Source organism: Tupaia chinensis, unplaced genomic scaffold, assembly GCF_000334495.1.
Source record: "Tupaia chinensis unplaced genomic scaffold, TupChi_1.0 Scaffold146395_1, whole genome shotgun sequence".
Classification (NCBI taxonomy): Eukaryota; Metazoa; Chordata; class Mammalia; order Scandentia; family Tupaiidae; genus Tupaia; species Tupaia belangeri.
The window spans coordinates 380,810-407,955 of NW_006206250.1; the positions used below are offsets into that span (position 1 = coordinate 380,810).

The 27,146-nt window shown below is 36.1% G+C and overlaps 1 pseudogene; it reads left to right on the top strand.

Annotated features, from left to right (window-relative positions):
- The first annotated feature begins 22,486 nt into the window (after positions 1–22,486).
- Positions 22,487–23,641, top strand: LOC102502691 (pre-mRNA-splicing factor 18-like; annotated as a pseudogene).
- The last annotated feature ends 3,505 nt before the right edge of the window (positions 23,642–27,146 follow it).

The following is a 27,146-nucleotide window of genomic DNA, read 5'->3' on the forward strand; positions in this document are numbered from 1 at the left end:
CAAAAAAAACCTCTATCTGAAGAACTAAGAGGAGGACTGGGTGATTAATCAGCCAGCTGACCAGTTGACTGTGTTGCTGACTGTCACAAGGCACTTTTTATCAAAATAATTCCAGTTTTGTAGTCTCCCTTAGGCTGGTCACAAATCCTCCTGAATGGGTTACCATCACTACTAATAAATTGCTTTAGGTAGCTTCTGATTATGGACTTCCACCCAATCCCGACAATTCCCCCATCTCCATAAGACCTTCCTTTAGTATCTTTGTCCAAGTAAACTCCTTTAGTACAACTTACATGTATTTTAACCATTTTATGAGTTTAACACCCTAGCCTTTTTGATGTTGGTGAACATGTTGGTGATTTCCGTCTGACCTCACTGCTGGTGGGTTTGACTGCATGCCACAGAGTTTGATCCTTATTTGATACTAGTAAGTCACTGGAAAGTCATGACATATTTTTCTATACAAAAATGCCTCATGACTGTCTTGATGACCCAATAGCTTGTGGGACCAATACATTTCCTTTTACCTCACAGCTTTTGCTTTATGTTGTTCTTTTTTGACTCAGCAAGACATATAAACAGAAACAAATCTTATTTCATTTTAAAATTTTAGTCATGTGTCAGGTATGATATACACAGTTCATTAATTTGTTAAGGAATATTTTCATCCAAATTGTTTTTCTCTTGATGATCCAATAGCTTGTGGGACCAATACATTTCCTTTTACCTCACAGCTTTTGCTTTATGTTGTTCTTTTTTGACTCAGCAAGACATATAAACAGAAACAAATCTTATTTCATTTTAAAATTTTAGTCATGTGTCAGGTATGATATACACAGTTCATTAATTTGTTAAGGAATATTTTCATCCAAATTGTTTTTCTCTCTGTCTAATAAAAAGAGAGTGCTCCCTCAGAAAGCCAAAACCATTTACTAATATTTGTGAAAGAAAGTGAAAGGGGGGGAAAAACCCTTTTATTATTTTTTGTCTGTTTCCAAATAGTTTTTTTTTTCTTCTTTTTGCTCCCTCTTCTGATGAGTCATCTCCTCTAAATTTGCATATCTGAAGGAATGGCTCTCAGCTAACAGCAAGTAGAAAATTAACATCTCAAACATTCAGAGTTGGCACTTAAGGTTTATATAGCATCTTCCCCAGCAAAAATGAATGTAGGTAAAGGCTCAGTTAAGACAAGACAGCTAAGAAAAAATCAACTTAAACAAAGGAAAGACATTATGTAGATTAAACCAATGATTTCTCCACTGGCAAGTTTCTAGTGAAATTATTCTCTCTCCCTCTTGCCAGTGGGGAAAGGCAGACAGCTTTACAGATGGAAATTTCCTTTACAGATGTAAATTTCTCTTACAAAATAAACAGCTAAAAATAGCTCTAATGCCAGAAAGTCTTGTGGATGGAAAAAATAACCAACTGTAAAATTAATAATTAATAATTAATGCAGTTTATTTCTAAGCCAACTGTGAGTGACCTAGGCCCAGAGAAGAGGCATACATGCCTTTCTCGGGATGATAATGTACAGGGGTTCCTTTCATTTGTTTTTGAGATTGACAGACAATTTTAGTGAAAAGATTTTCCATTGGTCTGGCCCAAAAAGGCGGGACATATGGAGGGGTGCTTGTAGGTTATAGGTGGGTTCCACAATCCTTAGGTTGGTGATTGGAAGGGAAGATCTGTGTTTTAGTTAAAGAAAGGCTTAATCTACATCTCAAGGAAAAAGGAAATTCTGTGTCTTGGGAAGAGATGAGCAAAATAATCTACTGTAGTAGGTTGAAATATACATTTCAAAGATACTATGCTAGGAACAGGAGGTAGGAAGAATTCTGTTAGAAAATAACTGGTCTGTTAATGTTTGTGGCATGACTTCCCCAGTCCCTTTTGAAAAGATTTTGGAAAAATAGGAAAAGTAGTCAGACTTCTGTCCACAGTCTTATTTTAGAGACTAACTCACTAACTGGAAGTTTTCATGCCAGCTTAATCTAGTAAATATAATACATGTATAAAGTAGATTGGGGCAGCCCACTGAAGAGTAGGACAAGGTTTTTTAATGCCCACACTCAGCATGGCTACTTCCAATTTGCCTTATATTCACAGACAGTTCCATCCTTTCATTTCTTCTCAAGCTAGAATTACAGACAAATGATTTTGTTTTGTTTTGTTTTGTTTCAATAATTTTGGGGCACAGCTAAGATTATGAAAACAAGAAACAGATGGACAGAGCAGCAGAGTATACAGCCAACAGAGGATAGAGGAGAGAGGTTTCAGTCAACTGTTAAGGTTCCCATGGGAGAAGCAGAGTAAAACAGAATAAACTGAGAGGACTAATTCTTACAGTGTTCTTCTAAAAGTGGTCCAAGTGTTAATTAGACAGGTTCAGACATGGAACATTTTAGACTTCATTTGAAACCCTCACCACAGAAATACTTGTTGTTTCCCTATCTGAGAGTTTGGCTGATTATTGTCCTGGAGCGAAGCGTTTATCTCTAGTAGGAAAACAATTTCAGGGCAAAGAGAATTGGGGCTGTCACGTGACTGCTGCAAGAATGGACAACTTCTTTTGCAATGGCCTGACTGTTAACAAAAAAATTTTAAAAAGCAGACATCTTGGGACACAGGTTTCTTTAGTTTGGAAATATTTACTGTTGGTATAAAATACAAATGAGGAGGTCTTTTTCTTAAACACTAGCTGTTTTAAACTAGTTGGAGATGGCTGACCATGGCAAAAAAAAATTTGTGGTTCATTTTGGCTTGACAGCCTAAATAATTAATTCTGTAATATAGTAGCTGAGGCTCTTCTTGACACAGGATATTAACATTATCAGGCTGTTAAAGGAAAAACTTCAGAGTTTCAGTGGAATTTAATTGAGCAAAAAAACCCACATGATTCTAATCCAGAACCCCAGAATAGTACTCTTGGGTGTCTTCGGGGTACAATACTTAAGTTCTAGAAAAAGAAAGTGAGCTACAAAAATAGAAGGAGAGAATAAGGTAGAGAAATCATTGAATTGATTACATCTCAAAGTTTGGGTTAACACGATTTAAACGGTGACATATCTGTGACTGACTGGATCACAGCTGCTGTAATTGGCTGTAATTTAGCAACTTACTTAGGAAATAGTTTTCCAAGTGAGCTCGCAGTATGCTTACTGAAGCTAAAGCTGGAGTACGGAGCCTTTCTCAGGCCAATGCACTTTTTTTTTTTTAAAAGAGAGAAATTTTTGCTATAGAGCGCATGTGCTCCCCAGAGAGAGAGAAAATGAGAAATCACCCCCTGTGGGGATGGCCACACTCCAATCCCTCTCCAAATCCTTTTGGGATTTTGGGCATGCATACACACACACACACACCTGGCATGAGTCTCAAGCCACTAGGTGTAGGATTTGAACCTCTGTCAACCATGTGGGAATCTACCATGGTAACCACTGTGCCACCTGCTGGCCCGCAGGCCAGTGTTCTTTAACAAGGCCCAACATCAATGTTAGATTCAGTACCATGAGATGACTGGGTTCTTGTCTCCTACTCACAAAGAATCAGGGATGCAGACACACTGAGGAGCAGCAAAGCAGGAGTTTATTAAAGCATGAAAATGAAAGCTCCCAAACTGGCGGGGGGTGTGTGTGTGTGGGGGGGTGGGGGGGCAGAATGGGTTGTGAACTGCTGAAGAGGAGCTGAGGTGAAGTGTTTTATCTAGCAGTCCAAGCAATGGGCTGGCTCTCTGATAAGAAAATGGACTTCAGAAAATAATTACATCATACAGTAGGTGATTTATTACTCTGTTCTTTGTGGGGTCAACAGACCATATGGATCAGTACCTTTTTAAGAATGTAGGTAGTGAATATAAACAGTTTTCCTTAGCTACAGTTGTTTTGAGCCCTAGTGAAAACTTAGCCATTGTTGCTTACTGTGTTTTTATCTTGGAACTTTACCCTGTCTGTGTCTTTAATATCCCTATATCTTGCCTTATTATGGTTAGAATTCACAGATCCAGATAGTAAGTGGGGAGAAAAATTTAGTTCACTTTCCAAAACAAGAAAGAGGCCAGATTCAGAGGTTTGCATTAGCCCTGAAGGATAGGGGCTATAGACTTCAAATATATATATATATATACACACATACATACATATATAATGATAATTTGCTATAGGGCACACGTGCTCACCAGAGAGACAGATGGGAGGTGGGGGCAAATGCAAATGAGAAAACAAGCCACGAGGTCCAAGACTTGAAAGAAGGTTAACCACGTTGGAGTCCAGCACCTTAACCACCACCTTATCTGCTGGCTCCAGGGCTATAGACTTTCATTGGGTTTTAAAAGGCACCGAGTTATGATTGGATAATTAAGGCAGTCCTAGGACAAGATTCCTTTGAGTCTTCTACAACATCTGTCTTGTTTTATTGTTATCACTTGATATTTTATCCTACCTTTTGATCTGCCATATATTCTCTTGGTGTTAATTCTGGTGCCAGCAAAAAAAAGGATGGAAAAATCTTTATGTATGAAGACTAGAACTTAGAAAAACAAGCATCAGCCATCTGTGACAAGTAAAACAAGGAAAGATTGGTCAACACAAGAGAAAGAGGAAGGGGATTAAAAAAGAAAAATGCCTTAGAGGCACTGGATGAAAAAAAAATGCCTTAGGCACCTGGGAGGGACTAGGTATGCCCTTTAATTTATGCTAACAATACTTATTAATTTTTTTGTCAAAGCAATCTCACTTAAGATTTTTAAATTAAGTTTTATTTATTTATTTATTTGATGAGTGAGAGATACAGAGAGAAAGAAAGAGAAAAATAGAGAGTCCTGAATGAGTCTTGACTTCACGATTCAGCGCCAGGTTCGAACAGCTTAGATCATGAGCAAGCATGTGCCTGACACACTGAAGGAGGTCTCTTACCACAAACAGGTAACCTTCTCGTGTGGGTAGGTCTTATGAACAGGGCATTTTACCACAGCACTCTCATCTGGCTCTAGCCATTTCTGTTTATTCAGAGATTTTGTCTCAGTAGAATGTTAAGTAGTGGAAGACAGTTCTGGAATAATAATAAATAATAAAAATAGTTCTGAAGAATAATAAATTTTCAGGTACATTGAAAAGTCTATCACTGAGGTATACTCTTAGAAAATTTTTGAATATAGAAGTGACACAGAATATTAAAACACCCATAGTATTAAATATTATGTATGGGTATTGCATACACAAAGTACACACCCATTAAAGACTGCACATTCCATCAGAACATTTAGAGGGAGGGCCAGGAAGATACTAGCACTATAGGTAGTCAGACAGATAGGAGCAGAAATTCCCAAGATAACAAGAAGAAGTTCATCTGCCCCTCTATCACTGCTTATCAGGGGTTACAACTGACTCCCTTGCACCAGAAAGGGAAGCTGATCTCACTTTATATTATCTAAGCTATCATCAAAAGCCTAGAGGTAACTATCTTCCTTCCCACAGCTATGCATAGCACACAGCCATTCTCTAGCGTGTTTGGTCAATATTTCATCTCCCACTTGAGGCAGCACTAGACTAAAATAGGCAAAACCATCCCTATGCACATGCTCACACCTTCAAAGTCTACACTGGGCATTTGTTTGACTTCCCCAAGCCAGAAAATTTAGTTTCTCTTACCTGAAGAGACTTAATGAAGATGCAACAAAAGCCCTTGCAAAACCAAAGAGCCAGCTCCTATGATGGACCTCCACTGTTGAATATTCATAACAATACCCCATGATAAAAGTAACTACTAATCTATTCCAAATACAGTTTATTCTGACAAGTTGCATGCCCAGAAGTCTCCTCAGTATACTGTCCTATTAAAAATTTATCCTTTCTTATTTTTCTTGCTGTTGTGACTTTATTTGCATCTCAGGACAGGTCTCTAACCATTTATGGGCTGGACCCATAAAACCAAGCATTTCATCACAATGCTCCCCAGCTCCCCATCCAATAACACTAGCGGTAGACTTGAGATTAAAATACATTTCAGGCCCGGCTGTTTGGCCTGGTGAATGAGGCAGCTGGATCCCACGTGGCCTACTTCAAGGTTCAAGTCCTGTACCCAAGGCTGGAGAAACATATCTAGCAGGTATGCATGCATGCCTGATATACTAAAAGGAGAGAGACAGAGGAGAAAGGATTGCGGTATGACTATGCCCTGTGGGGGGGTCTATTGCTAGTGAGCATATGTACACGCTAGCAAAAGTACATACATACATGAATTTCTTAAGAAGGGAAAATTGAAATAGATTAATGATTACAAATAAGAAATGAGAACTATTGCTCACAGTGGATAGAAGAATATTACAGCAGACATAATTCTTCCTAAAGTAAACAAATAAGTATTCAGATTGTTTCCAAACAATCTGCAAGTTTCTAGCCTAAATTCTGGCCTGAAGGGAGTCAGCATAGTAACTAATTAAAACTGTACTTAGTATACTTGTGAAAATTGGGATACTCATCTGTCCTGAATAGATTACACATTTAAATACATAAATTAGTGGATATATAAAGAATGCTACTATTTTTTTATTATATCTCCTTATTAACAAATGTAATATTTCTTTTTAAAAGAATTATTTAACTTTATTTTTTCTTATTATTTTTTGAGTTTTCTATAAGACATGGGTGCTCACCAGAGAGAGAGGGAGTAGGAAAGTGAGAAAGCAAGCCACCAGGTCCAGGACTATAACTGCAGTTGGCAGTGTGGGAGTCCGGCACCTGAACCAACCACCATGCCACCTGCTAGTTTCAGCAAATGTTCTTTTTCTCATACATTTTAAAAGTTCTCTTTATTTGATACTTTGTCATTTTATAATCATTTTAATTGTCAGAAAATATTTTGTATTTTCTATTTACTATACATGTATATCTTAGATTTTTGTCAGGGAATATTAAACTTAATGGTGTAAGTTAGCCATTAAAAAGGATGTGAGGGGCCAGCAAGTAAAACAGTGGTTAAGGCACTGGACTCCCACATGCGACCAGTTCCAGTCCTGAACCTGGTGATTTGAGCTGGGCACACATGCATGCGTGCCCAAAATCCCAAATGGAGAATGGAGAAGGGACTGTGCTGTGGCCATCCCGCCCTGGTGGTGGGGGGTGGATTTCTCACCTTCCCTCTCACTGTCTCTCTCCAGTGACTGCACATACCCTATGTCAAAAACCTTAAAAAAAAAAAAAAAAAAGAAAGAAAAGAAAAGAATGTGAAAATATGCATATTCAAAATAAAATTTATAAAACATATGTAAATAATAGTGAAGGCATCTTTCTCATAATGTTATTTGAAATATTTTAAATGATATAGCCAAATTGTCTTGCTTATTATAATAAATTTTGCTATATTTGAATCTAAGAAAAAGATAAGAGAGGACTTCATAAAGTTTATGGAAAAATGGGATCAAAGTATGTGTTTATTTTAGCAAAAAAATGTTTTTGAAACCCATGCATAGTTTTTTCATAATATGCATATTCTAAGAACGTTTTTGTACCCTACATATAAATTACTTCAACGTGATATTTCTTTTAACTAAATGTATCAAATATCTGACTCTTAAAATCCTAGACTATTTGATAAGGAAAGAACGAAAAGCCACCCCTACCTTGACCTAAATAATTCATATTTTACATTGTTAAAAACATGAGGGAAGAAGAAAGCATGGATAGAAAATAAAACCAGACTGTTTCCTATTTGAATACAAGAGGACATTATGATACACAGGTAACTTTGTAAATAGAAAAATTACTGATTTTTCCTTTATGCCTCGTCAGGGAAAGGCTTATGCTTACCTTTAGTGGAAATCAGTGTTGCATGTATTACCAGCTTACTGAACACATCAACAAGTAATTGTTCTGCTTTATCCAAAAATATTCAAGCAGTTTTAAATAATTAAGAAAGATATATAAACAGAAGTTAATTAAAACTAAATAGAGAAATGGACACATACTAAAATGTTCAGCAGCAAGCTTGCTTAATAGCCTAGTGATTAACGTGAGTTGGAGCCTATATGGCTGGCTGTGGTTTAAAACTCCTGCCCCGGTGGCTGGAAAAACACACTGGTCATGTGTATGTGCATGTCCAAAATCCAATGGAGAAATGGCAAAGAAGAGATGACAGTATAGCCACACCCCATTAGAGGGTGCTTTCTCCCTCTTCCTCTCTCTTTTTCTATCTGGCAAGCACACATGTCCTCTTAAAAAAGAAGTTTCGGGATACAGGACCTCACATTTTGATATGAAATATAAATTGCCTTGATATATAATTGCACCATTTAAAGACCCCAGATCAATTTTATTCTTCACACACTTTATGAAAAGAACAAAAATAAGTTGTATTTATCAAACATATGTATGGGTTCAAATCATAAAGATCAGCGTTTGTTCACCAGGTTCGATCTGTAGCATAGCAGTTAAGGAATGTACAGAGGGAGCTGGATCCCACTTGGCCAACTGTGGTTTGAATGTCAGCCTGCAGTTTGAAAGACATGCCAGGCATATCCACATGTGCTCAGGATATAGAAACGGAGCAGAAAGGATTAAGGTGTGACCAGGCCCTGTTGGGTGCTTTTTCTCTACTTCTCTCTCTCCTATAGGTTCATGCACACTCTAGCAAAAAAGAAAAAAAAAGTTTATTCACTATACAACTCTACACCTTTACTAGGTCTTAGTTGTCTGCCTTTTCTACACACAGATTCTATGGAGAACACCCAAAGAAACAAACAGAAACTTCATGCCTTGATTACTCTACCATTATCTTGACTGGTAACTTTTCTCCATTTTAAATGTGCTTCGGTAGAAATTAGTTGTGTTTGTTTTTACCTGAGCTTTTTTTTTTTTTAAATCTCAACATACTTTCATTAAGACAGTTCCCACTTAAGAGACATTTAGCTCTTACCTATTTTTGTCAGGAGCAAGTGAGGATGCTTTAGATGAGATGTTAAAATACATCAAAATCTAGCCAGTATATAGTTTATAATCTCTAAAACAGCCTTTAGCATGCTCCTAATTTTCTCAGTTCTTTAAGTCTTAACCCAGAAACTTTATTCCATCCCATTTCTACTGATATTTAATGATGATGACTCATTCTTTAGATTGTTCTGTGAAAGTTAAACACAGGTCTTTATCACTTCATGAAGTTTTCGGCTGCTACACTGACTGTTGCTTTATTAACATTTGCACATATTTCATTCAGTAATAAATTTGATTTCATTTGTATATTTATGTATGTTTTCTTATTTTAGGAATATTTTTACATATCTGTAAAGAAATTTTAGGGAGTATATAAGCCCCAACTAGGAAAACAGATCCATATATAATGCCTACAAATCCATATTTTTAAAAATGAGTTGGTATGGGGCCAGCAGATGGTGTAATGGTTACATTACTGGACTCCCACGTAGTCAACCATGGTTTGAGTCCCAGACCCAGCAGCTTAAACTCACGCAAGGCGTGTGTGTGTGCATGACCAAAATTCCCAGAGGAGGAAAAAGGAAAAGGAATTGCAGCATGGCTGTCCCCCGGGGGATGATTTCTCATTTTCTGTCTCTCTGTCTCTCTGGTGAGTACACACACCCTATAGCAAAAATCCATCTCAAAAAAAAAAAAAAATGAAGTGGTGAAAATGTATTAGAGGTGTAGAATCACTTCATAATACCATGGCTTTGTGCTAGAGGTATAGAATCACTTCATAATACCATGGCTTTGTGCTTAGTGTACTCTGTGCCTCCATACAATGGTTGTGGTATTAGTAATAGCAGTAATGACAATAGACAACACTTATATGGACCAACCACTGTATTGTGCATGATTCATATGTTAACTCTTAAGCAGGGTCTCTGTTATACAGATAAAAAATATCATTGGATAGATTTTAGATACTTAGTACAGGAAATGTGTTCCAGATTACATTATTACCACACCATTGGTTCTGCATAAAATGTAAGTTTCATTGAATTAAATACTTAAATTTCTTTCTTTTCTTTTTAAAAAATATTTAAGAGGTTTTTGCCTGCAACCAACAGATGGTACAATGGTTACATTGATGGACTTTCATGTAGTCAACTGCTATTCAAGTTCCAGACCTGGTGGCTTAAATTCATGCCAGGTGCATATGTGTGCCTGCTCAAAATCCTAAGAAGAAAATGGAGGAGAAGGGATTGCAGCATGGCCATCCTCCTAGTGTGGGTGGTACTCTCTCACTTTTTCTCTCTCTTTCTCTGTCTCTGGTGAGTGCATGACCCCTGTAGCAAAAATCTCTCTAACATAACACACAAGGAAAGCAAAAATAGACATGAAAGTGTTATAAACCATTAAACATTTTTTAAAAAATAAGCATTTTTAAAATTAGAGACTTTAGGGGCCAGCAGATGGCCTAGTGGTTAAGGGTGCTGAACTCCCCCATGGCTGACCCTGGCTCAAGTCTCAGACCTGCTGGCTTGTTCTCTCTCTCTCTCACACACTCTGTTCCTCTCTAGTCAAATTAAAATAAATAAATAAAGTTAAATAAAATAATTCTTTTTAAAAATTAGAGACTTTAATAATAAATAAGTATATTATTATTGGCATTTGCAGTTTGTTGAAAATCTCAATTTTCAGCTTCTAAGTTTTATATTCTAATTTATAATTCTTGTTAGATATTCTCACCTAGTTATTCCAGAATTACCTTAATTTGGGCATCAGTAAATTTTAAATGATATTATCTCCTCCTCAAACTTCTCATTTCTTTATTATTTTTATTCTTAGCCTTTTACTTACACTCAGGCACTACATTTGGAAAGACTCTGACTTCCTTTTCTCCACATTCTGCTCATTTATTTACTAAATTCCTTTTCTGTACCATCCAACTGGTCACCCAGGATCACCAAATTCTGTGCAATTTTACTTTACAGTCTCATTAGACTTACAGGAACCTTTTTATTCTTAGTATTCCTCTTTATTCCATGTTTCCATTTTCTCCTTCTAGAACCAGTGAAATATATATTGAGAAATAATTTGCTAGAGGGCCTGTGTACTGACCAGAGACAGAGAAAGAAAGTGGAGAAAGCACTCGCCATAGGGTTCGTTAAACCACAATTCCTTCTCCTCCATCTATTCTTCCTTTCAGGATTTTGGGCACACTCACAGATGCACCCAGCCTATTCCTCAAGCCACCACGTCCAGGATTTGAATTATAGTCCGTCATGTGAGATCTAGCTGCCCTAATCACCACACCACCGGCTGGAAGTCTCCTGTCTCCTTTTTCAAGGCTAGAGGGTACGAGTGCATACCTCTATCCTATCAGGGCTCCTATCAGGGTTCTAGGGATGTGTTGTGTTTTTCAAGCTTCCATGTGCTGGAACTCAAACTGTGACAGCTATGTGGGATTTAGTAATAGCTTCCTCTGCCCCGGGATTAACTGATCACTCTGGGGCTGATTCTGTGTGATATGTTCTGTTCATTGCAGTTTCTTGTTCAGTTTACTCTAAACAACGTTATAGGAGTAGTTACTTTTTTTAGTTATTTACTTTTACTATATTGAATATTATTAAGAACCTAAATGATTATTCTTTGCCTACTTCCAAAGTATATTTTCTAAATCTAGTATTAAAAAATCTCTGATTATTTCCCTATTTTTTTTTTCAACATGATCTACACAACTCTCGAAAATGTCCTGGATATTCTAAATGGTTTCTTTTTCATATATGCTTTTGCCTCTGTCTGTGTTGGACTCCCAGCTCCACATTCTGCTCATTTATTTAACCAGCTTTTCCTTATTTGATCAACTGTGCACTACATTAATGCCATACTTTGCATGCTTACTGCTCATCATTTAATATATTATGGATATGAAAGCTGGGGCCAACAGATGGTGTAGTGGTTAAGGCACTGAACTCCCACATGGCTTACCATGGTTTAAGTCCTGGGCCTAAGGGCTTGAAAATCATTCTGTGCATGTGTACATGCCTAAAATCGTGAAAGAGACTAGAGGAGAAGGGATTGCAGTATGACTATCCCCTCCCAGGGGTGATTGCTGACTTTCCCTCTCTCTGTCTCTCTCTGGCCTGTGCACACTCTATATGGCAAAAATCTTAAAAAAAAAAAAAAAGGTATGAAAGCTAGGAGGGAGTTATCCAAAGAAGTTAAGCACTATCTTGCCCTCCTAATTGTATTCTAACTCTATTGCTTGAAGTTCAATGGCTATTGGCTGTTTTTTGAAGTAACAATGCCTAATGCTATAGAATTTGGTTTTGGATCACTTTCTGTTAGCACATGCAATTGTATAAGTTACATTTTATTTCATTCTCTTTTTTTTAACCACTTGAACTTTAGGCTTAATTCTTAATTTCTCTCTTAGTAAAACTAGTGGAATTTGTTTTTAGAGGGAGCTAGTTGCAAGGTAAAAGTTACTTTGATATTATAAAACTGATATTTTAATCAGAAATTTTATGAATTTGAATAGCAATCCATTAGTAAATTACCCCATTTGGATTTTTTAATATCTATAAAATGCTTTTAGGAATTTTTATAACTGAATTTATTAGGGAACATCATGGCAGAAAAAGCATACTTGAGAAATCTGTCTTATTACTGTAGACAAATATAGATTTTAATCATGAAATACATTGTCATTTGGATGGAAAACAATCCCAAGATGTTCATCAGAAAAAAATATTAGGCTGCAATTTACAGGGAGATATTTTATTAAGAAAATGATGAGTCAATTGAAAATACATTCTCTGAAGACAAAGAGTGTGTTATGACTCTTCTCTTTATGACTGTATTCTCCACAGTAATACTGTCCTTGTCCTTTTGTGTTGTTATAACAAAATACCACAGTTCAGGCACTTTCTAAACAACAGAAATGTACTTCTCTCAGTTCTGGAGGCTGAAAAGTCCAAGGTCAAGGTGCTGGCATTGGTGCCAAGCAGCTGGAGGTCAAGGAGATTGTTAAAGTGCAATATAGGTCAATGTCACTCTCTTGTGACAATAGTTTCTATACTTAAAAAAAAAAAAATGATGCAGGAACCAGCAGTTAGCGTAATGGCTATGTTGCTGGACTCTCACGTAGTCAACTGCGGTTCGCGTCCCGGACCCGGTGGCTTAAAACTCACGCCGGGCGCATGTGCATGCGTGCCCAAGATCCCGAGAGGAGAATGGAGGAGAAGGGATTGCGGCGTGGCCATCCCCCTTGGGGAGTGATTTCTCGCTTTCTGTCTCTATGTCTCTCTCTGTCTGTCTGGTGAGTGCACATGCCCTATAGCAAAAACCTCTCCCCCCCCAAAAAAAAAAAAATGATGTCCTTGACACTGCTGTCACCAACACCACCAGGAGACAGCACAGAAAAAAAAATAATAAATGGAATATTTCTCCTGATATTTCTGAGTTTTATAGGATTCCTTTCATGCTTCTCTAACCAGAATTAGAGAGACCCTCTGGAACTTTCTCTCTTTCTACTCTGCTACCCACTTCCAAATTTTGGGCTGCATTCAGTTGACGTTGGGGATGATATGTACAAAAAAAAGCAATATACTTACCACTAATTTATGGATGCTTCACATCCTGGGCTTCTTCCCTAATTAGCCAATTAGTATATACTTTTCAGTGTCCTCAGGTAGTTGTTCCTTGCATTCTTTTTGAAGTTATAGCTACTTTTAGAAAGAGACTTGGTAGAGTTTGTTCACTCCATTTTACCCACACTGGAGCTTCTCTCTGTCCTTTTAATGTTGGAGTACTCAAGATAATCAGTTTGATCAACTTCTCTTGTTGTTCTCATTTTCCTAGGGATGTTATCTAGCATCATTGTTCATATACTCTCTAAACGTCAATACCATTAATTTTCTAAATCTGGTCCAGACCTGTCAATTTTTATATACAACTCCCTATTCAATAACTCCAATTAGAGATCTAATAGGCATCTTAAATACATATCCAGTACTGGTACCTTGATCTTCTTTCCCACAACTATTTCTTTTGCAGTCATTAGCATCTCATTTGAAGGTAACTCCATCCTTTACATTTCTCAAGCAAAAGAATATAAAATCGTGTTGCCTTTTCTCTTTTTCTTTAAGACTCTTTCCAATTATTCTATCTTGGCAATGTACACAAGATCTGTGTACATTGAACACAGTTCATGTTACCTTTTATTGCTTATGTACAGGTCAGAGTGATCATCACTTTTTGCCTAAATTAATGCAATGATTAGTATCCACTACTAGAATTTAACCTACAAAGGGGCTAAAATCTTAGTCTTTTCTATAGTGATGTATAGTACTTAAAATAATACATGGTACATAGAAAATATTCGATAATATTTTATGAGTAAGTGAATACATGATAATAAACATATTTTTCATAGCTGAAACATACTATGCCCAAGTTCTAATTTATGTAGGTATATGAATTTATATATATACACACACATAGAATCTATCAACCTATCCATCTTTCTATATATGAATAAATACACATATATCTCTTTTTCCTTTTCTTTTTTTTTTTTTTCGTTAGAGATTTTTCAATAGGAAGCAAGCACTTGCCAGAGAGACAGAACAAGAGATTGAAATAAACTCAGGAGAGATGGCCATGCCACAATCCTACTCCATTCTCTTCTCAAGATTTTGAGTACACATGCACACATGCCTGGTGTGAGTTTCATGCTGCTGGATCTGGAACTCAAACTGCTATTGACCACGTGGAGTCCAATGTTTTAACCACTATGCTACCTGCTGGCCCTATCATGTACATCTTATAAATGAGGTGACATGGTTAATAATCTCAATTTGTTTCCTCTACCCCTAGCACATTGCTCATGGAGGAAAATACAGTTGACTAGCAATATCTTATATTCAATCCCCTCATACCTCTTTGAAACCAAACCTAAATCAGTAGCCTATTTTGGGGGGCCACCAGGTAGCATGATGGTTAAAGGCGCTGGACTCCCACATGACCGATTATGGTTCAAATCCTGGACCTGGTGGCTTTTTTTCCCTCTCTCTCTCTCTCAATCTCTCTCTCTCTCTCTCTGGTCAAAGGAAAATAAATACATGGATAAATAAAGTAATTATTTTTAATAAATAGCCTATTTTGGATCTCTCAGAGATTTCTGAGATCAAGAGGTCAATTTAACTGCTATCCAGGGGACTGTTGTATCTATTTTATCATCGTAATTAGGAATAAATGTAGTTATTGAGCATAAATTTACAGAATTTTTATAGTATTATTCTTCAGTCTACATGGACAAATAAAAACAAAACTAACCAAGGATACTTTCCTCTTCACAGAGTTTTTATTAACTTACTGAGAGCTGAGGTCACCATTGAATTACTCTAATTAGAGATGTTTCTCTAAAGTAATGAAACAAATTAAAGATGTACATGAACTGAACCTATTGAATAAATCACATTTCTTATTAAGGAATCACGCAATATGTTAACATATTTATAAGCAAAATAGGCACATCAACATACTTTCAGAAATTTAGTAGACAAATACTCCCTCCTGGCATATTCTCATTGTCCAAAAGAAAATTTACCTGAAGACAGACACATCAAAATATCACTTATTATGAACCGTAGACCTACTCACTTTCTTAGGTCATTTATTTGCCATTCCCAGGGAAAAATGCTTAATTTAATGCTTAAATTAAATGGTGAGTTTACCCTGGAAACAAGATATTCTGCTTGGTTCTCATTCCTAAAGTAACTGCTATAAAGCACACTAAAGCAAATTAACAAGCCAGAGAAAATACTCTATCAAGCACAATATTAACTGCAAATAATGAAACCAAAATAGAAATATAATGAAGAAGAATATATTAACTTGGTACATCAGGTTGGCATTCTCCAATCAGTTCAAAACTAGTTTAAAGCAGGGCATTTAAAGCCTTAGATCTCAGTTTCCTGATATTAAGCTATACAAAATAATTACTATACATAAAATCGATAAAAAGTAACTACCTTCATATTAAAAGGGACCATAAGGGGACCAGAGAAGGCATAACACCTATGTCGCCCCACTCCCATGTAGTCGACCCCGGTTCGAGTCCTGGACCCAACAGCCTAAAACTCATACTGGGGGTGTGTTCATAAGTGCCCAAAATCCTGAGTGGTGAATGGAGAAGGTATTGCGGTGTGGCCATTCCCCATGGGTGTGTGTGTGTGTGTGTGTGTGTGTGTATGTGTGTGTGATTTCTTGCTTTCTTTTTCTCTTTCTGGTGAGCACACATGCCCTATAGCAAAAATCTCTCTTTTAAAAAAAAAGAGAGACTATAATAATAATAGATATAATGAAAATACAGAAAATATTATGTTATTAAGCAAAGAGAAAAAAAGAGAGACTATAATAATAATAATAGATATAATGAAAATACAGAAAATATTATGTTATTAAGCAAAGAGCTTGAGCTATTGCAATAAAATGATGAGAAAAAAGAATGAGCTCATTTGTAAGTAGAGTCGGCTTCACAGACTTACACTGTCATTAGGTTCTGACAGTGACTCTTTTAAAAATTTATTTCTTGGGGTCAGCATGTGGCATAGTGATTGGGGAGTTGTACTCCCACATGGTTGACCACAGTTTGAGACCCAGTCTCAGTGACTTGAAACTCATGCTGGTCGTATGTGCATGCATGCCCAAGATCCTGAGAGGAGAATGGAAGAGAAGGAATTACGGTGTTGACAACCTCCCTTTCCCCCTAAGGGGTGACTTCTCACTTTCTCTGTTTCTTTTTTCTCTTTTTTCTTTTTTTTTTCCTAACCAACTGCGTTTTATTTGCTGCATAATAAGCCACCTAACATCTTTCAGGTAAAAATATACTAAATTTGAATAAAGATATCACAAAATAAATTAGAGCCCAATTTAGCTTTGGAGAGGGAACACAATTCTAAGGAAAGCATTTTTATAGACCATAGATTAGTTTATTTTTAACACCCATCATGCCATGAATTCATAGGGAATATAGGTTCTGGAAACTCTGGCTCCTTTCCATTGGTTCTTACCAGGTGTGCTTCTCTCGGTGGAGCAGGCTGGTGCTTCAGTTGAACCCAGGTACCTTTCTCTTTGACTTCCTCCTTTTTGTGATCATTTTCCTTCATACATTTTAGGAAGCTATCTCTGCTCTAAGAATGCTTAATATGCTCAATACGCACATTAATTCTCTTGGCAAGAATCTTGCCCTTAACCTGTTTGTTTACAGCAATGCCAACAGCATGCTGGGTAACATTGTAGACTCTTCCAGTTTTGCCATGGTAACATTTGTGGGGCATTCCTTTTTGAACAGTACCCATTCTCTTGATGTCTACAATCTTATCTGTCTTGAAGATTCACATATATGTTGCTAAGGGAACCACTCCATGTTATCTAAAAGGCCTAGAGAACATATATCATTCCATTGTGTTCATCATTTTGGTTAATTACTGGAAGATAGTGGTTCTGGCCAAAGGAAAGACATTCTCTGTTTCTCTCTCCAGTGAGTACACACACCCTAAGGCAAAACAAACAAACAAGAAAAACGGAAAAAACCTCTAAAGAAAAAAAATTATTTCTTTCATGAGAGAAACAGAACAGGGTCTTCACCCTGCAATCTACCCCTAACCTGAAACACCCAGGGTCATGGGCACGTGTGCACACACCTCAGTGTGTATAGGGAGACCTGAGGACATGAACCAAGGGACCTTTTCATGTGACTTCAGTATCACAGAGTGCTACATTCATATTTTAATTTACTAATTCCTAGGAATCTTTGTTTTGAGGTTTAAGTTATTTCTTTATTATGAATAATCTCGAATTATGAAATCTTTAAGTACATGAAGGTGTTTATATAAGATGTGATACTTTTTAAAACCTTTGCAATGTTTTTGAATCTAGGAACTAAAACAGATACTATTAATAAATAATAAAAATAAGGATATACTTGTTAATATACTGTATTTGTAAATTAATCAATCACAGTTGGTTGCAATCATTTGCAAATTCTTGCACAGACTATCACTGTTCAAAATATCATTTAATAAAGAAATTCTTTCTTTCAAAAATGAATTGTTGGGCCTGGCCTATGGACTAGTAGTTAACACATACCAGACTGAGGTTCAAATCCTGGATCCAGGGCCTTGAAAATCATGTCAGGTATATATGCATGTGTGCTCACAATCCTTCCAGGTTGGAGAAATGGAGAAGGGATTATGGCATGACTGTTCCCCATCAGGGGTTACTTTCTCCAGCTCTCTCTCTCCCTCCCTCTGTCTTGTCCTTCCAAAAAAACAAAAAACAAATTTAAACATGACTAATTTTAATTTTTCAACACTGATTTCACAACAAGACTGCAATAGAAGGCCAACTGTTTTGCTTTTTAACATAAGATTATAAATTATGAACACATAGATTCCCTTTTTTTCCCCATGAACAAGATGGGAAAATGGTAAATTTCTAAAATTATCATTCGGGCAGATGTCTGTGAAAATAGTTAAAATATGAAACAAGCTGTCATCTATTTAATTTAGTTATATTATACCTTTAATTTATACAGAGAAATTTGGGGGCTTCCAATCTCTCTCTCCATATTCACTGTGAAATGTTCAGCCTAAGGTCCCTACAGAAATAATAGAAGCAAAGAAAAGAGAGTATGAGGTTACCCACTCTAGTTACTCTCCCACTCAGTTGAGTCATAATGAAAAAAGTCCTGAGCTATAGCTTGATAAATGAATTACAGTACACTCTTAGTTCACTTAATGTCTCTGACTTTATTTTTATATGAAAACTTTTTTTATATATGAGAAATTTTTAAATAATCTCTAAAGTCCTTTTAGCCTTCAAAGCAATGGTTATATTAACTTACTTAACTTTTTTTTTTTTTTTTTGAGAGGTTTTTGCTATAGGGCATGTATGCTAGCCAGAAATACAGAGACAGAAAGCAAGAAATCACCTCCCAGTGGGGCATGGCCACGCTGCAATCCCTTCTCCTCCTTTCTCCTTTCAGGATCTTGGGCAGGCATGCACATGTGCCCAGTGTGAGTTTAAACCACCGGTTCCAAGACTCAAGCCATGGTCATCTACATGGGAATCCAGCGACATAGCCATTACACTATTTGTTGGTCCCAAATGAATTAACTTTTTAAGGCATATAGTAGTATAACGATTTTACCATCTGTCAGTGACTTCACACAGACTGTCTTTTTTTAAGTAGACCTATCTTATTCATGACAGAGAGTGTGGCAGGTACAGAAAAGAGAGACTGGAGAGATAAGTGCAATGGAGTCTCATCATGCGGTTCTTTCTTCCCACCATCCTTCCTGCTCATCATGATCTTGGGCACACATAAACACATGGCATATTTCAGGCTGATCAGTCTAGGGATCTGAACCTATGAGCAGCCACGTGGCTTCCAGCACTGCAGTTCAGTATACTACCACCTCTGCCACTAAGATTGGATTGCACTCAGATTATCTTGCAAAACTTATTGCAGTAATAGTTATTTTTACCCAATTTCAGTTTTAGAGATGTGGAAACTGAAACAAGCAATTAATGACGTCTCTAAAACCACAGTGGTTAAAATAGGATATGAACTAAAAAAGATGACTTCAAAGCCTGACTTTTGGGCCAACCAATGGTTAAGATGGCAGGATCCCCCACATGGCTGGCTATGTGATTCTGTCCTGGACCCATTGGTTTGAAAAACACATTTGGTGCCTGTGCATGTATGCCCTAAATTTCAAGTGGAAAATGGAGGAGAAGGGATTGTGTCATGGCCATCCCCCTAGGGATTTACTTCTCTCTTTCTCTCTCTCTTTTACTCTCTCTCTGGTGAGCACATGTATCCTAGAGCAAACTGAAGTAAATAAATAAAAGCCTGAATTTTGAATTTATTTAATCTGATTATTTAAATAAGTTATAATCATTACACAAATGTCATAAATTTAAAGTGTATAGGTTCATAAGTTTTGACAAGTGTATGTACTCATATAGACACCATTTCAAAAAAGACTCTTCTTTGTGCTGTTTCACAAAGTTTCCTCATGAGTTTGTGAGGAACTTAGATCTTAATAAATAGCCAAGAAGAAACTCACTCTTGTCAGTAACTACTATGTAAGTGAGCTACAGAGGGAGGGCTTCATAGCCAAGCTTCAAGGTGACAGCCTGCCATATTTACATGATGTAGAGCTGATGACCCAGGGATTCTTACTAAGCTGTGCCCAGATTGCTGATCCATAGAAGGTCAGATAATAAGTATTATTTTAAGCCATTATATTTCTGGGTAATTTTTGGCCAACAGTGATGGTACAGTGTAATGCAATCCTTTGTGAAGCTGGACCCGAATGGGAATGTCTCAGTTTGTGTCTGCCTGGTGAGTGTGCTCATGATCCAGTTAGCTAAGGCTAGCGGCGGATTGTGGTCTGAAGACCCTTTTGGGGCTGCCTGTCTTTCTCAATCTCCCTCCTTTTCTCTCTGTCATAGAAAAATAAAATAAAATAAAAATTATAAAATCCCTGAGTGATTTGTAAGGCAGCAATTGATAATGAACACAGTGATAAAAGTCTTGTTATAAGATTTGCACTCAGTATGGGAGCTGTGTTCAAGGATGCATGCTTTACTCAGCAGTGGACACTGTCAGAAAGTGAGAGCAATTCTGTGACTGGGTGTCCTAATCATTCTTATCTAAAAGGCAGGAGGAACAAAGCGGCATTAAGTCACAGGGCAAGTTAGCAATGAGAGGAAGATGGTAGACTTTGCACACTTTGTACGGTTTTGGCAGTGTTGTTTTAATCTGTGTCAAAGTATAATTCTGGAACAGCTTCATTTATGTCTTGCTCCATCACAGACACTTTTCTGTTTATGCTTCCTGAAACTGTTTATGTTTTGCTGGAGAAAATCTGTAAGAGTAGACCAGCTAGCTGCATGCTGTAGCATTCAGGGGCTGCTCTCCATTTCGTCAATGCATATATATGCTCTGCACACTCCTGCACAAGTCTTCTTCTGCATCCATGCCTTCATTTCACTTGAATAAAATCTGGCAGAGGAATGATCACAGCCTGCATATGTGTAACTTTGTGGGAATTGTGGAACTGTATTCTCACCAATAATGTGTGAAATTTTGAGATGGTCTATGTACTGTTGTCAGTTTTTAAAAAATTTTAGCTGTTATATTGAGCATAAAGTACTATCTATTTTGATTTTAATTGCTCTGATAATTAATGATATTGAGCATATTTTCAGGTGCCTGTTCACCATTTGCACATCTTACTTGTCAAGTTTCTGTTCAAGTCCTTTGCCAATTTTTAATAATTTTTTTTCTTATTATTTTTAAAGTTTTCTTTATTATTATTCCATAAGTGTGTGAGAGAGAAAGACAGGTAAAGAACCTCCAACTGGCAACCCTCCATGTGGGTCTATATCTTAGAGCTCATGTTCCACTGCTGTACCACTCTCTGGGACCCAGAGATTTGTAGAAATGATTTATCCATTTCAGATACATTTCCTTTGTGTTTTTTCAAGTGCATGCATCATGAATATTTTCTCCCAGTCATTTTCATTTTCTTACCTTTCGATGAGTTGAAGTTATTTTCCTTTTCTTTTCTTTATGCTAGAGAATGTGTGTGCACACATGAGAACAAAAGAGAAAGCGTGGACCCCCCTCCCCTCAAAAGGATTGATCATGTCACAATCCTTTTTCCTCCAGTTTGCTATCCCACCAGGGTTCTGGGCACATACCTGCAGGGCTGGCATGTAAGCTCAGGACCAGGACTTTAACTCTGCTCAGCTATGGGAAGCTAGCTTCCTCTGCACAGCACTTAACTGCTCTGCTATGTGGCTGGCCCATGAAGTTTTTAGTTTTGATAAGGTCCAATTATTAGTGTTTTTTTGTATAGTCTGGACTTTTTACAAACTACCTAAAAATCTTTTATTTCAAATCATTCTTCTGTAATTTCTTCTATAAGCCTTACAATTTTAGAATTTGCGATTAGACTTGCAATGTACTTCACATTATTGTTTTGTGCATGATGTATGAAACAGAAGTCCTAGAAAGAGAGAAGAGGAAATGGGGCTAAAAACCTCAGAGATAAGTGTGAATTTAAAAAAATGAATTGTATATGGAAACTCCTTGAATCATAAATCTCTGCAAACCCATTAGATTTAAATGTAATTTAAGAACATGTAGAGTTATGTCATAGGCAATATACTGAAAATCAGACAAAGAAAAAATTTTAAACAAAACCAGAAAGAATAAACATATTCCTTTAAAAAAAATGACAACTGAAACCACAGCAGAAACAATGAAAGCCAGAAGAAAATGGACTAACATTTTTTAAATGACAATGTTCAATAGAGTAAATGAAACTTTCCTTCATAAAGATGTTGACAGTGAAGTATTAACTAAGAGAACATTTTCTAAGTAGGGCAACAAAAGAGTTTTAACAGATATAGATCTACTGGGTTCTTGGCAGCTGGCCAGTGAGGCAACACCTGAGGGGTGGGATTTGAAAACATGGCCCTAACCCTGGAAAGAGATGGACATTCTAAAGTCAAAAATTCTTTGAAAACAGCAGCTGATAGGGGATAGGAATCTGCTGGTAGAAAATAAAAAATATTTCAAGTGAAGTGAACTTGAGGGAGAAAAAAAAAAAGGAAGCATATTTTTAAAAATGTGGCTACAAGATAAAGCAAAAGAAGAGGACCAGAAGCCATTAACATCATCCAATCCATTATTAGAACTTGTACTGACTGAGGAAAAATTACCCATGTCTCTTTCTAAGCAAGAGGTTATCAGAAGATTGTGAGAAAGAGGAGAACTCATCAGACTATTTGGAGAAATTGATGATGATGGGGACCAGCAGGTGGCATAGTGGTTAAGGTATCCCTGCACGTGTGTGCCTGGTTCTAGTCCCGAACCTGGCAGCTTGCTCTCTCTCTCTCTGTCTCTCTCTGTCTTTTTCTGGCAAAACTCATGTGAAAAAATAATAATAAATAAATAGATGAATAAAATAATTAAAAAAAATTGATGATGATGTTTTTCAATGTTTAAGAGAAATAGAGATCCTCCTGCTGGAAGGTAACAAGGGTTTGAGAAATGATATGAAAGTAGCTTTGGATAAGATTGATCAGCAGTACCTCAATGAAATTGTGGGTGATCAGGAACCTGGAGAAGAAGATACACAGAATGATATGAAAGTGTAGGAAAAGGTAATGATCATAAAGACATGGACATTATTACCAAATTACTTAAGAAGAAATTCTTGTCATTTGGGCTAGAGAACTGAACGCCAGAGAAGATTATGAGAAATGCAGTGTACAGGGTACATGGGAATGCTTCTCAGAAGCAAACTGAGCCCTATCTCAGACCACTTTTTCAGAAAGCTACAGAAAAGGAATCTTCCTGCTAATATTAAAGAATCAACAACAGATATTATTAAATTTATGTTGCTGGAAGAATATGTTTAGGTGAATGATGCTTATCTTCAGATGGTCACTGGAACTGCACTCTGGCCCATTGGTGTGACTATGGTTGGCAACTGTGCCAGAACTGGCAGATAAAAGGTTTTTTCAAAGCATGTTGTAAATGATCAAAAAACAGGAATATATTCACGGACTGAAAAGATTAATGACTTTGCCAGAAACACTTGCCTGCAGATCTGTCAAAATGGGTGAAGTACGATGCACTGTGAGATCTACACAGGCATAACAATGACAAAATTAAGGAAGTATGGTACAGACTTATGGGATTACCAATAGACAGGAAGAAAAAGAAAGCTGGAATCTCCAGTTTCTTGAGTTTTACCTGATGCAATTCTTGATTGGTTCTAAAAACTGTTGGCTTTCATATCATATCTAACTACAACATGATTTTTGTGTGTTGCTTTCATTTTAAATAGCTGAAAAATTAAATTCTATAGACTTTTCTCCTCAATTTAAATGTATAAATAACAGCAACGAAAGGAATTTTAGATGAACTTTCCTCACTAGACCTGAAAGTTGTACATAGAAGATTATAAAGAATTGTTTGGAGACCAGCTGGTGTCGTGGTGGTTAAGGCTCTGGACATTCCCACATGGCTGACCATGGTTCAAGTCCTGGACCTGGTGGTTTGCTTTCTCACTTTCTCTCTCTGTGTCTCTCTCTGGTCAAAATAAAATAAGAATATGATTAAATAAAATTAAAAATAAATACTTCTTTAAAAAAAGAATTGTATAAAATATGATAACAACACATTATTTTAAGTAGTATTTATAGAGAATATTTTTACATATTTCAACAAAAATATAGACCTATTAAATGAAACTTTATAGTCCATAAATGTTTTTACTCTGTCATCTTTTTTGGCATCTTTGAAGATAAAATTTATTACTGTTTAAAAAATGTATTTTTTAAGAAATATGAAACAAAAACTGACAGAATCAAAATAAGAAAAAATACAAAATCATAATAAGTGATTGTAGTCCTCTAATATTTTAACTCAATAGTTTTAAATCAAGCAGGCAAAAATGCCAATAAGAGAAAAATTAATGTAATTAGAACATTTGACTTATTTAACACATAACATACTACATCCAAAAGTCAAAGAATTTACAGTATTTAAAATTCACCTAAATATTTATCAGTATCAATATGTTGGAATCCCCTCAAGAAAAACTCAAAATATTTCAAAAAATGAATATCATACAGTGTATTTCCACTGACCATGATGAAATTAGGCTGAAAGTTAATAAAATAAATTATAAATGTCCCCAACTGTTTAGAAATTAAATACTATACTTCTACATATTTATTTAAATAAAACTACTATATGTTTTAAGCAATATTTTAAACAGAATAATGTAAAGATACTATATCAAATTCTGTGAGCTGCAGCAAAATTAGTATTTAAAGGAAAATTTAGAAAAGAAAAAAAGGTGAAAAATAAAAATTTGAGTCACAGAAATTTAAAGAATAGCAAATTCATTTGAAAATAAATGGGAGAAATGAATAAAAAGCATAAATAAATGAAATAAAAAACAATGTTCAATACAAGAAATCAATAGAATCATATATCGGACCCTTAAAAAGTCTAACATAAAACTAGACCTCTGGCAAAATAAATCAAGAAAGAAAAAAATAAAACACACATAAATAGCCAACATAGATGTAAAATACTCAAGGTTATAGAACCTACGAACATGAAAATGACAGTATGAAGATACTACAAAAATATTATTCAAAGACCAGCAGATGGCATAATTGTTACATTGCTGCACTCCCATGTCGTTCAATGCAATTCGAGTCTCAGATCCGGTGGCTTAAAATTCCAGGAGCATGTGCATGTGTGCCCAAAATCCCAAGAGGAGAATGGAGGAGAAGGTATTGAAGTGTGGCCATTTCCTCCATAAGGATGATTTCTGTCTCTTTGTCTCTTTAGTGAGCACACACACCCTATAACAACAACAACAACAAAACTATAAATAAGTAAATAAATAAAAAAATTATAGAAAAATATTTGATAACATATATGAACTTCTCCAAAAATATACATTACCAAAAATGAAAGGAGAATAAATACAAAACACAAATTTGGGCAATAATAGAGAAATACTGCTTTGTTCTCCCATTAAAAACAAAACAAAACCTTCCCATTTAGGAACAAGTAATCTAGTAAGTATTTAAGTATTATTTAAGTATACATCTCATTTTTCAAAATGAAACCATACTTTTCCCCAGGCAGCCTCAGCCAGTAAGTGTTGATTGTAGGAGTTCTAGAACCTAGACTTTTTTTCAAAATATGGACATCCTCTAAAAGGCAGTTTTTGCTCTGTACTAGCCATTAGGTTGACTGAGACAGTCATATCTGCATCAAGATCTCAAGGTTCACCCCAATCAATTCAGTTTCTTCTCCATTTTATCTTTTACAAATGTTAATTCCCAAATGAGTTAATTCTCACATTCCTAACTCTCCATCAGTAGACATGCATTTCTATACAACATAATGAACACATAAGCATATGGTTATCTCTTAAAGAAATTTTATATATTATTAAAACCTTTCCCATAAGACCACTCTTCTCTCCCATAGCTTAACTGAGTTCTTTTAAACTTTCATGTAAAAAATAATACAAACCTGTACAACTCTTCTAGCAATCAGAAAAGTTGGGTGGAGGAACTGCTTCTCAACCCTTTCATTAGGGTATCATATTTTGATGGCAAAGCTCACCAAGGACATCACAAGAAAGAAGGATTTTAGGCCAGTTGTCACTCATAAACATAGTGGTAAAAATTCCATTAATTTTCTAGCTAATTAAATCTAGTGTTATATAAAGAAAGATTATGTATTATTACTAAGTGAGGCTAATTCCCAGAAGGTAAGGTGGTCTTACATCCAAAAATTCAATAAATGTACATCTCATATTAATAAAAAGAAAAAAAAAAGTGATTTCCTTCACAAACTCTGAAAAAGCACTTGATAAAATTTAATGTACATTTCTGAAAAACTCCATAAAGAGTGGCTAGATGGCCCAGTAGTTAGTGTAATGGCTATGTCGCTGGACTCCCACATAGTTGACTGTAGTTCAAGTCCCGGACCCGGTGGCTTAAACTCACGCCGGGCGCATGTGCGTGCGTGCCCAAGATCCCAAGATGAGAATGGAAGAGAGGGGATTGCAGCATGACCACCCCCCCTGGGGGGTGATTTCTCGCTTTCTGTCTCTCTGTCTCTGTCTGTCTGATGAGCGCACAAGCCCTATAGCAAGAAAAAAAATCAAAAAAACTCTCCAAAGACACACAAAGAAAAGAATGACTAGAAATGCATTTCTTTGATTTGTGAAGTGTGCCTACCAAAAAGAATATGGAAAATACATGTATTGGTGGAATTTTGAAACTTTCTTTCCAGATTCAAAAAATGAAAAGGGTGCCTTCCAACCTCAACTTAAAGCAATGTCTTACTAGGAATTTAATAAGTGCAGTAAGACATACATACATAAAATGAAAGGTATAGGGATTAAGAATCAAAACATAAAACTTGGTGTTCTCAGATAATATAGCTACTTAATTAGAAAATCTGAACAAATCTCCAAAATATAAGAATATCTATTACAATGCTTGCACAAACTCAATATTCAAAAAAGGATGATATGATAATACAAATTTAGATAAAAATATATTATTTAAAAAAGTATAAGATGTATTTTAAATATATAGGATACT